Source organism: Galleria mellonella, unplaced genomic scaffold (assembly GCF_026898425.1).
Source record: "Galleria mellonella isolate WM207_F2 unplaced genomic scaffold, CSIRO_AGI_GalMel_v1 utg44, whole genome shotgun sequence".
In the NCBI taxonomy this organism is placed as follows: Eukaryota; Metazoa; Arthropoda; class Insecta; order Lepidoptera; family Pyralidae; genus Galleria; species Galleria mellonella.
The window spans coordinates 3817423-3828560 of record NW_026442100.1 but is presented as its reverse complement, the minus strand read 5'-3'; the positions used below and the strand labels follow the sequence as shown (position 1 = coordinate 3828560).

The 11138-nt window shown below is 34.2% G+C and overlaps 1 pseudogene; it reads right to left on the bottom strand.

The window, feature by feature from the left end:
• Positions 1-367: 367 nt before the first annotated feature.
• On the bottom strand, positions 368-2784 carry LOC113509521 (BPTI/Kunitz domain-containing protein-like; annotated as a pseudogene).
• Positions 2785-11138: the final 8354 nt, after the last annotated feature.

The window sequence follows — 11138 nt, the reverse complement described above, 5'->3', positions numbered from 1 at the left end:
TATCAGGTCGACCTCTTCGCGGTCCCCCCTGGAAACCATCTTGATTGGTTTATTGTTGAATTCGTCACGATGGGCTAACTGACCTGCTTCATCCTCATCTGTCATCCCTCACTGGTGCCCCGCCAGTGTATACCGATAGCTCAGGCGAGGCTACCATTCCATTATCATCCATTAAAAAAACTAGAGTTTAATATACATACAATTTTATACATTTGACAGGATCGGAAATACAGAAAAATTAATTAAGTAAAGCCAAAACGAAAACGTCACATTTTTTGTAATCGATGCAAACTAAAAAGAGTCTTATTAATAAACAGACAAAATTTGTTGTCGCGGTTTAAAATAGATAGCGGAATAAATCGCTACAGAAGTATTTTTTATACATAAACTTCTTTTATAATCATTACTTCGTATTATTAAGCCTTCTGATAGTATTTGTTCTTGAGCTCTTGGTTGTGGCATATTCGGCGTTGAATATCACCGCCTTCCTGGAACTGATCGATGATTTGGTGGTAATTTTTATCATTCCACGACCGAAACGACATACTGACTCGCACTGTAAATTGATGTAAGAACGAATACATAAGTCCCATATGGATAGATGTTTCGATTTGAAGGGATAAAGCAAAGAAATTTAAAGGTACAGAGGCTTTTAAAATATTAGTCTTTAGGAATGGCAATGCATTTCATTTTGTGATATCCATGATATTATATATAAGTAGGCAACGTTTCTTTCCATTAGCTGAGCCGTAGCTTGTTTGAACAATATAAAAATGAAACCAGTTTTCTCACTTATAAATTGCTAACACCACCAAATTCCGAGAATCTCTAGCAACATCAAAATTACATTAAATAATGTAGTACATATTTTTTTAGTAAATAAAAGACATAATAATACACCTTTTAAATCAGAACACAATATTTAAAAAGGTTGCTTGAATCATACTTTGAATAATTTCTATTTGGTTCTTTAACCAATGTATCAAAAAGCTAAACCTGAATATGTTTAATATAAAAATATACTTAATATATTATTAGTAAAGATTACTAAGTAGCACAGTATTATAAGTATATGTCTACCTATAAGGGATATTTGTCCGTTAATCTTCCTCTAAGTAAATAAATAAAATAAACGACTAAATAATATAATGAGATCAGACTTACTTGTTCAGAACTGTAAAAGTTATTTTTGTTACCACCGCATCCAGAATATATTCGCTCCTTGCAGACCTTCCACGTAGAATCGTAGTACCATCTGTTAATAGCGCCGAAACAGAAGCCGTAGTCGAAAGACAAATAGCACCATTTAGGCCGCTTCCCTAGAAAAAAATGTTTACTTATTTAGTCAGAAAAGGACTTAGCACATTTTTCTGTGAAAAAAACAAAAACAAAGTCTTCAATCATTGCGGTGAACGTAAACGTGACAAGCCCACATTCCACCAAACATATTAGAATCCAACATTTTTTTTTTATACTACTTAGAATGGCAAACAAGTTGACGGCTCACTTGGTGGAAAGTGGTAACCGTCGTCTATAGACACGAACAGTATCATGGACATAATAGAGTATACTGTTCCACCAATGATATTCCCTGACGACTAAAGTGTTTTGTCTCTGTACCCTGTAAATTCACTGCCATATCGCTGTAAAACGCTCATTAAAATTTTGGTTTACTCGCAGCATTCTCTGTTACTAGATTATTAATTAACTGAAAAATAAATTAATACAAAGTTTTTAGTTTCCAAGAGATTTGAATTCACGCTTTCAAACTTAAGACCTTTGGAGTCTATCAGTCGGACAACATACCACTAAGTTCAGACACTGTGCTACATATGTATTGTCTTATCAAAGTTAACGATGAGACACTTGGTACATTTTACCTTTATCTGCTTGTTTTAAAATTAAAAAAATAGTACTATATAGCTGGTATAATCGTCTGGTACTCACTTAGTGAATCAGGTTTAGTCAAGCAGGTATTGAGACAATCAGCTTTGCCATCGAACCTATTCCCGTTCCCTTGGCAGCCACCCCAACTGAATTGTTGGGTCAAAGTAATACATATTTATATTTCCCCGACATGGTCCCTCGTCTGGTTTGAGTAAGCACATCTTCAATGACACTACAATAAAGAACACCAAGTACACATGCAAATTTTCTGACGCAGTGTATGCAATACTACGTTAAGGAATCTGTACGTTTAGTTAGGAGAAATTAGTTGAAAGATCAAGTGCGGCCGAAATTACTGGTCGAAATACAAAATTTAACTGGTTCCTGCTATAAAGTACCTAAGATTGTATGTTTATATTTCAATTTGAATGCTGGAATATGGTAGTGAAATTGGAAGGCATGACAACATAGATCTTGGAAGTAGTTAAGCATGACGACTGCCGTATATTTTTTGATGATTTTTAATGAGTTTGCAAAAAACTTTTTAATATACTATATAAGATAATAAAAATAAATATCAATTTAAATAAAATATTTAAACGTAACATTACATGAAGTTACATAAAAAAATAATTATATAAGGACAACAGGTTTCCTAGAAAACTAACTTTACAGAAATATTATTCTCCCAGTTTAAAATCTCTGCTTTTCTATTTATTTTATTATGTTTTCGTTATATCATAGATGAACATGTTCCAATGAATTTACTCACCTTTTGTTACGAAAACTGTCGACCTTACCTTGTGGTGAAAAGGTATTGAAGCTGATCTGTCCGAACACTCCCAGGTGCGGAATTATAGCGCAAAATAAACATTTACCAACAAATTCTAAATACATTCCTAAAACACCGACTCCATTTATAAAATACTAAGAAATAATAAAACGAACGTTGTAAAATACGAGTAACACCTACATTTTATCGAAACAAAATCAATTTTTATTGTAAATTTTATAGAGTTTTGTATTACTATAACATTCATCTCAACTACAATGTAGAATAATAATTGTATATATTTCTCGTTTACAAAAATACTATTTTGTATACCAGAATGTTATTTGTTAAAAAAATTTACTAAATTTGCATATATCGGGCCAAGTTGCTAATTATGGGTTCTAAAATACAGACCAATTAGACTTCGCCGATGTTTTAAGAGGGACGCTGCTGCCCATTTCCCGATCATTCAATTCACTTAGTCTCTTCTTACGATACTCACGAGAAAGAAAAGAATAACTCATTCTAAGCTAAAATCACATAACTACAGTAACTACAGAATGGTGAAATATAGCAGTAATTTTTTATTTTTGATACAACTTACAATGGCAAACAAGCTGACGGCCCACCTGATGGAAAGTGGTAACCGTCGCCTATAGACATGAGCTGTACCATGGATATAACAGAGTATACTGTTTCGCCCATGATACCCCCATGCGTTGCCATTCCTGAGGACTCAGGTGTCCTCTGTACCCTGTAAATTCACGCCATATCCCACCCTTCAAACAGAAACACAGCCATGCAAACACAACTGCTTCACGATAGAAAAACTAATGGGACAGAGGTACCCAAGTAATCGACTTTTGTACAAAGTCTCCCTCTGGTAAATATCATAATAAACATTTCCCAAAAAATTCCAGGATATAGAGGTATTACATGTTAGTTCTCGGGAGTAATAATACATACGGGGTACCGTGGATCTCACATGGTATCCCGTGCTAAGATGCTGTTCGTGGTTATAGGTGACGTTTACTAACCAATTTCAATGAGGTAATAGATCGGGAAGAGAAAATTATTAAGATTTATTCCATCCTTCCCTCCTATCAAAGGAAGAACTTATTCACTAGCTAGCGCCATTACTGTCATGATCTATTGCAGAAGGGAACCGCGTTTCTAATAGTAAAGCATATGAACATCAATTTCAACCTTAACACGCAAGTATAGCCTCGTTATCAGCAAAAAATTAAATGTATCGGTAGATATATTTTCGCTACTTCATCCATGAGAAAACAATATCGTACAGCATCTTGTTCAGTCACATGCACGCAAATAGTAATCAAAATCAACGAATATCAATACTAATACTATATAAAAAAAGAAAAGATTTGATTATTTGTTTGTAATGAATAAACTCAAAAATTACTTAACCGAAAATTGTTTCACCTTTAGAAAGCTATATATCTGCGAGTTACATAGATCTGTCTACCTGTGCGAATTCAAGCCAGATGCTAGTCCATTAATAGGGGGGAAAGGGATTGTTAGTAATGGAGACTGAAAATCCCATTGCTAGCAATATACCCAACCAGGTCGACCTCCTCGCGGTTCCCCCTGGAAACTATCATGGTTAATTCCTGATGAATTCATCATGATGGGCTAACTGGCCTGTTTTTATTCTCATCTATCACCCTTCACTGGTGCTCCGCCAGCGTATCCCGTTAGCGCAGGCGGGGTTACCATACCATTTTCATTCTTCAAAAAAAAAAAAGTCCATTAATAAATTCGTTTGCTGAATTTGAGAGAGGTCAACTTTGTAGTCACCATTTAATAAATAATATTAAAATAATTTTCTTTTATAAAACAAAAACATCATTGTTGAAAGTCAACCACACAGCACCATCTAGTTTATTTCGCTGTCATTCCTTCCCTTGGCTTCCACGCGTTTTCTTATGTTAGGTTTATCGTTATATTATTATTACTTTAATTCCATCAACCATAACAATCTATCTATCTATCTATCTATTTAAGAGCAGCGCTCTTGTCGGTGGAGCTCTTGTCACTCACGACGATTTTCAGCAAGTCTCTTCACCTCTTGATGCGACACGACACCAACTCCTTCCTTGATCTGCCTGATGTAACTATGTCTCGGTCTCTCACTCCCCCTCCTTCCTTCTATCTTACCATCTATTATAATGTTCATAAGTTCGTCGTGTCGTATCAAGTGTCCCAACATTTTTCCCCTTCTGTCCTCAATAGTTCTAATAATTTGTCTTTTTTCCTTAACCAGGACAATATAGTGTAAATTTTAAAAATCCCTAACATAGATAAATAGACATTTCTATGGTAGCGACTCTGAGCTACTGGTATATTACCATACGTAATAAACATTTTAATGCACTAATCATATAATTAGGTAGGTAATTAATTTACCTATTACCAATAATCCTGGTACCTTATGTCCCTGTCACGACTGAATGCAATGTGTTCCGTTTAATCCCATAATCACTTGCCACGTTGACAGACACGCGGCATTCAAATCATCTGGCATTATCTGTTGCGCTAATGTATTGAAATTTCATTAGACTAAACTTCAAATAGGTACTTAATGTGTTCGGTATGTACGCAATTTCATTAATTCGCTGTTTATCTCGTGAATGTTTGATGGAAATTCATTAAAGTTACAGTTATCAGAAGGAAACTTTGTACAGAAGTCGTTTGCTTGGGCACCTCTGTCCCATTCGTGTTTTTACTGTGAAGCAATTGTGTTTGCATGGTTGTGTTTCGGTTTGAAGGGTGGGCATATGGCAGTGAATTTACAGGGTACAGAGGAATAACATATATAATATATATATATATATATATATATATATATATATATATATATATATATATATATAAATTCTTTATTGCACATTTGGAGAGGATGGATGAAAGAAGAATTACAAAAGAGATTTATCGAGCAAGAATGAATGGAGATGTCGGTAGGGGCAGCCCTAGACGGACGTATGTTGACCAAGTAGGCGACGTGCTGAAGAAGGGCCAAATTAAAAGTACCCGTAACCGGCGAGCGTGTATGAAAAGATTGATGAATGTGGAAGAAGCGAAAGAGGTTTGTTTGAATCGAAGCATTTGGCGTTCCATTGTGTCTGCCTACCCTAATGGGAGATAGGCGTGACAGATATGTATATGCACTAAAACGTACAGTAACAACAATAAGTTAATACCAATAGAAAGTGTTTTCTTCTAGTCAACCTAACGCAGACGCATTTACATGTTAATTTGTTTCTATTGATTTTTTTAAGCGACTTCATGATGGAGGATGGTCTAAATTCGTATGTACGTTAGGTAAGCGATATCTTTTATTTATAATTGACGAATTATTAATATAACCATTATTTAGATTATGTATTTTTTTTCTTTGATTTCATTTGTTTTTCTTATGCGATGTACATTTGTTGGAAGTTTGTATTTTGTTTTGATTATTGTTAGTAATTAAAGTGCATCAGTTAAATTTTTAATATTGCGTTCGCCTTTTATAGGTACTTGTATCAGATCTAATTTTATATAGTTTTTTTTTTTTTCTATTAATCTATTATACATATATTGTTGGTATGTCTTAATAAATAAATAATAAACTGATTTCGGTGATGCTTTTTAAACTGGACATAATTTACTTACAATTTAGTCCTAAATGTGAGGATGATTCTAAAAAGTTTAAAATTGCTCTAAAAAAATATTTAATTACAAAAAGTTATTATACACTACAGGAATTTTTCAATGAGAAAATTTTAATGTATTTGTACCTATTTGTTTCAATGTAATAATGTTTTATTTATGTTAATCGACGATACATATACATAATGTAAAAATTTAGTTATATACTTTATGAAATATTTATTAATGTAATTGCTGCGCCCTTCCAGGGTTCATGTTGATTCTTTACTTTTAATAACTTAAGACCTATATTGTTACAACATGAAATAGCAATAAATGATTGAATTGAATTGAATTGAAATACATTTTGTGACGATTAAAAATGTTGTATTTTTTAAATTATTATTTATTTTAATAATACTGTGTAGTTCCAGTACAGAATGGAAGAATTTACCTTCACCGTATGGTCTCAGCACAGAATTGGCCACCCCTTCTTTTCCTGTTGGTGTCGTAAGAAGCAACTAAGGGAATTTAATAGTCGAAAGATTTACCACAGCGTCCCTTTTAAAATGTCACCAAAGCCTGCGGTTGCTAACCCGCTTACCAAGCTTGACAACTACTTGAAAAACCCTCCTTTATCAGGGATGCTTTTGTTCATCTATTGATAATTAACAGCTGACATGATACTGATGATGATACAGTGTATTCTATTATTTCCATGATATAATTTATGCCTACATGTAAGCAGTAATCACTTTTTAGTGGACCGTCAGCTTGTTTATTATTTCGGTGGCATGAAAAAGTAATAAAAAAGTTGTATAATAAAAAGGCATCAAGAGATACTGGGTCGCCTTTATTGTTTTACTTGAAGACCTCTAACATAACGGAAGATTCTTTTACCAGATGCCTTTGTATCGATATTTTACGTAAAATTTTTGGTGTTATTTTGAATTTGATCTCAAGATGCGGACTATTCGTAAATTCTAAAGTTCCAAATCTAAATTTGAAAACATTCAAATTCTTTGAACGATTTATGCATGATTTAGTGTTAAAACAAGAGTTAAGAGTCACCAAACCAGATTACGTACATGAGACGAGTTATGGGTGTGAATGAAGCGAGAGATTTTTCTTATACAACTTAGAATGGCAAACAAGCTGACGACCCACCTGATGGAAAGTGGTAACCGCCGCCTACAGACATGAACAGTACCATGGACATAACAGTATATACTGTTTCGCCCATGATAACCCCCATGCGTTGCCATTACTGAGGACTCAGGTGTTATTCCTCTGTACCCTATAAATTCACGCCATATCCCACACAAGCACAAACACGACTGAAACACAGCCATGCAAACACAACTGCTTCACGGTTGAAACACGAAGGTACCCAAGCAAACGACTTTTGTACAAAGTCTCCCTTATCTTTAGTAGTAGATTCGTACTATTTAACTTGCAAAGACTTTTGTGTGAAGATAAATAAATAAAATTTGTTTTAATAGAGCTTATTTAAAATACAAACAAATGAATAATGGAACAGTCTGCTGATGTTTGATAGTACAAATAAAAAATGATTACTTGATGGAACGTTTTCATTTGATATTTTCATGTCCGTGAATATACAATATATATATATATATATATATATATATATATATATATATATATGCAGCAGATATATCAATAGCCGCTTTCATGTTCTTAACCCTATTGATCAAGAACAAATGCAACTAAGCCTTGTGTGTTTCCATGAATTTACGCATAATTAATTAGCAATAGTCCTTTGCAAGATCATAATACCGTAAATACATTATTAGTTATAATCGTGTTTGCACTTGCTGTGTTTCGCTTCGAAGGGTGCGATTTGACAAAGGAAATTACAGTGTACAGAGGCATAACATCTTATTTCTTAGAAATGGCAACGCATTTAGAGTATCACGAGTGACACATCTTTCATTTGGCATTCTAAATTACATATTTATTTATTACGTCAACTGAATAAGCTTTAGAGTCTCAGCAATACGCTCACCCAAGAAAGCATCAGTACAATAAGATATATAAAATAGAATGATACATATAATTAAAAGGAATATAAGATTTAACTACAAATAATACAAATAATAGAATTTCATTGTGCCTCCGATCAAACTGTTTATAATTACTCCTCTCCATCCAAAGGTTGCCTGGAAGAGATCGCTTTTAGCGATAAGGTCGCCCATTGTTTTCTCATTGTGATTATTTCTTGTAATTGTTTATATCTAGAATAAGTTTACTACTGTAATCTTTTGGAGGAAACAATAAAGAGTATCTATCTATCTAACTTAACTAGGAATAACATTAGAGCCTAAATCTTTACCAGAGGGAGATTTTGTAGAAAAGTAATTTGCTTTGGTAACTCTGTCCCATTCATGTTTCAACTGTGAAGCAGTTATGTTTGCATGGCTGTGTTTCGGTTTGAATGGTGGCATATGGCAATGAATTTATAGTGTACAGAGAAATAACCCCTGAGTCCTCAGGAATGGCAACGCATGGGGGGTATCATGGGCGAAACAGTATACTCTGTTACGTCCATGGCACTGCTCATGTCTATAGGCGACGGTTACCACTTTCTATCGGGTGGGCCGTCAGCTTGTTTGCCATTCTAAGTTGTATAAAAAAAATATCCCCGAACACAAGATTCTATGGTCATTTGACGAAACTCCAGCAAGTTGGAGGCAACTTTCTGGAGTTTCGTCAAATGACCAATTTCAGGTAAATGATCATAGTTTACCTAAATAATAGCATTAATTCTAATAAAGTTTTTCAAAAGAGGGGTAAAGAGGTTTCTTCAAGGTCGACAACGCGTAATAATCCTAATATTGCAAGCGTGCATAGACTACGGTAACCACTTACCATCAGGTCGGCCGTATACTTGTTTGGTCACCTCAGTGGACTAAAAAACTTAAAAAAAATATTCGTGTCTTTTATAAACCTTTACAATTTTTTTTTTATTTAAGACTCGTAAAACAATCCCACTCTATACATCCCCGAATGAGACATCCGGAACAAAATTCTAATGAAGTGATGAAACTTTAGATAAATGAGTCTGACACTGAAGACGTTGAACTAAGTTAAGAGATTCGCGTGAGCCCAAGTCTTGACTGTTAAGATAAAACAAAGTTGTATAAGCCACTTTTGAAGCCGGATATATCTAATCTAAAATAATTTCATGTGCCACGTCTGTTATCTTTTTACGTAAAGGAGACATTGTACGGGTACAAAAGTTCTGTACATTATATGATCCAATCGTGTTTAGTACTTAGCAGCTATGCTTGCATAGTTCTATTTTGGTTTGAAATTTCTAAGTTCTAAAGTACAGAGATTGTACAGTTTGATCAGGGAAAATTTATAATTAATTATTAGGGGGGGGGGGGAAGGGATTGTTAGTAATGGAGACTGAGAATCCCATTGCTAGCAATATACGCAACCAGGTCGACCTCCTCGCGGTTCCCCCTAGAAACTATCATGGTTAATTCCTGATGAATTCATCATGATAGGCTAACTGGCCTGTTTTCATTCTCATCTATCACCCTTCACTGGTGCTCCGCCAGCGTATCCCGTTAGCGCAGGCAGGGTTACCATTCCATTTTGACCCATAAAAAAAGAATTAATTCCATTCCTTCCTTTCCCGTGGGTGTCGTAAGAGTCGATTAATGGAAGGTAAAGAATAGGCAGCAGTGTTCCTCTTAAAACATCTCCAAAAGCCTAACTGCGATTGCCAACCCACCTGCCAAGCATGGCAACTACTAGTAAAACTCCCCTTATTGGGAAGGCTTATGTCCAGCAGTAGGCAGTTAATGGTTGAAATATTAATAAAAAATGAAGTCTGACAGCCCTATTTTATTTCTAGTAATGTACCCTATCAGGTCGATCTCTACGCGATTCTCCTTGGAAACTATCATAGTTAATTCCTAGTGAATTCATCACGATGAGTCAACTGACCAGCTTTCACGCCTCATATGTCATCTCCTGCTGCTGCTTCACCAGCGTATACTGATAGCGCAGGCGAAGTTACCATTATAATAAAAATATCTATTAAAATAAAAATTCTCAGGACTGTTATCAAATCGACCTGAGGGAGGATTTTACAAAAGGGAGACTTTGTACAAAAGTCGTTTACTTGGGCACCTCTGTCTCATTCATTTTTCAAATATGAAGCAGTTGTGTTTGCATGGCTGTGTTTCAATTTGAAGAATGTGATATGGCAGTGAATTTATAGGGTACAAAAGTTTAACACCTGAGTCCTCAGGAATGGCAACAGATTGGAGTATCATGGGCGAAACAGTATACTCTGTTATGTCCATAGTACTGCTCATGTCTATAGGCGATGGTTACCACTTTCCGTCAGGTGGACCTTTAGCTTGTTTGCCATTCTAAATTGCATAAAAAAAGTAACTGTTGAATTTCTTGCGAGATCTTCTCAATAGATAACAACAACAGTTTATTTAAAAAATGACGACTTAAAAGTGTTCGTAAACAAGTCTATTTGAGTAAAAATGATTTTAAATTGAATTTAAATATATATATATATATATATATATATATATATATATATATATATATATATATATATATATATATATATATATATATATATATATATATATATAATTTATATTATAATTCAGACGAGCAAAGTTGCGTAAAACATATAGAGTAATGTAATTGAAAAAAAAATCCGGCTTTTTTACACCTACTAAGTATCTCACTGAATATATGACTACTATTACAGGGAAATGATAAAAAATGTAACTGGAAATAAATAAGGTTTTGGCAGTAAATCAGAGTG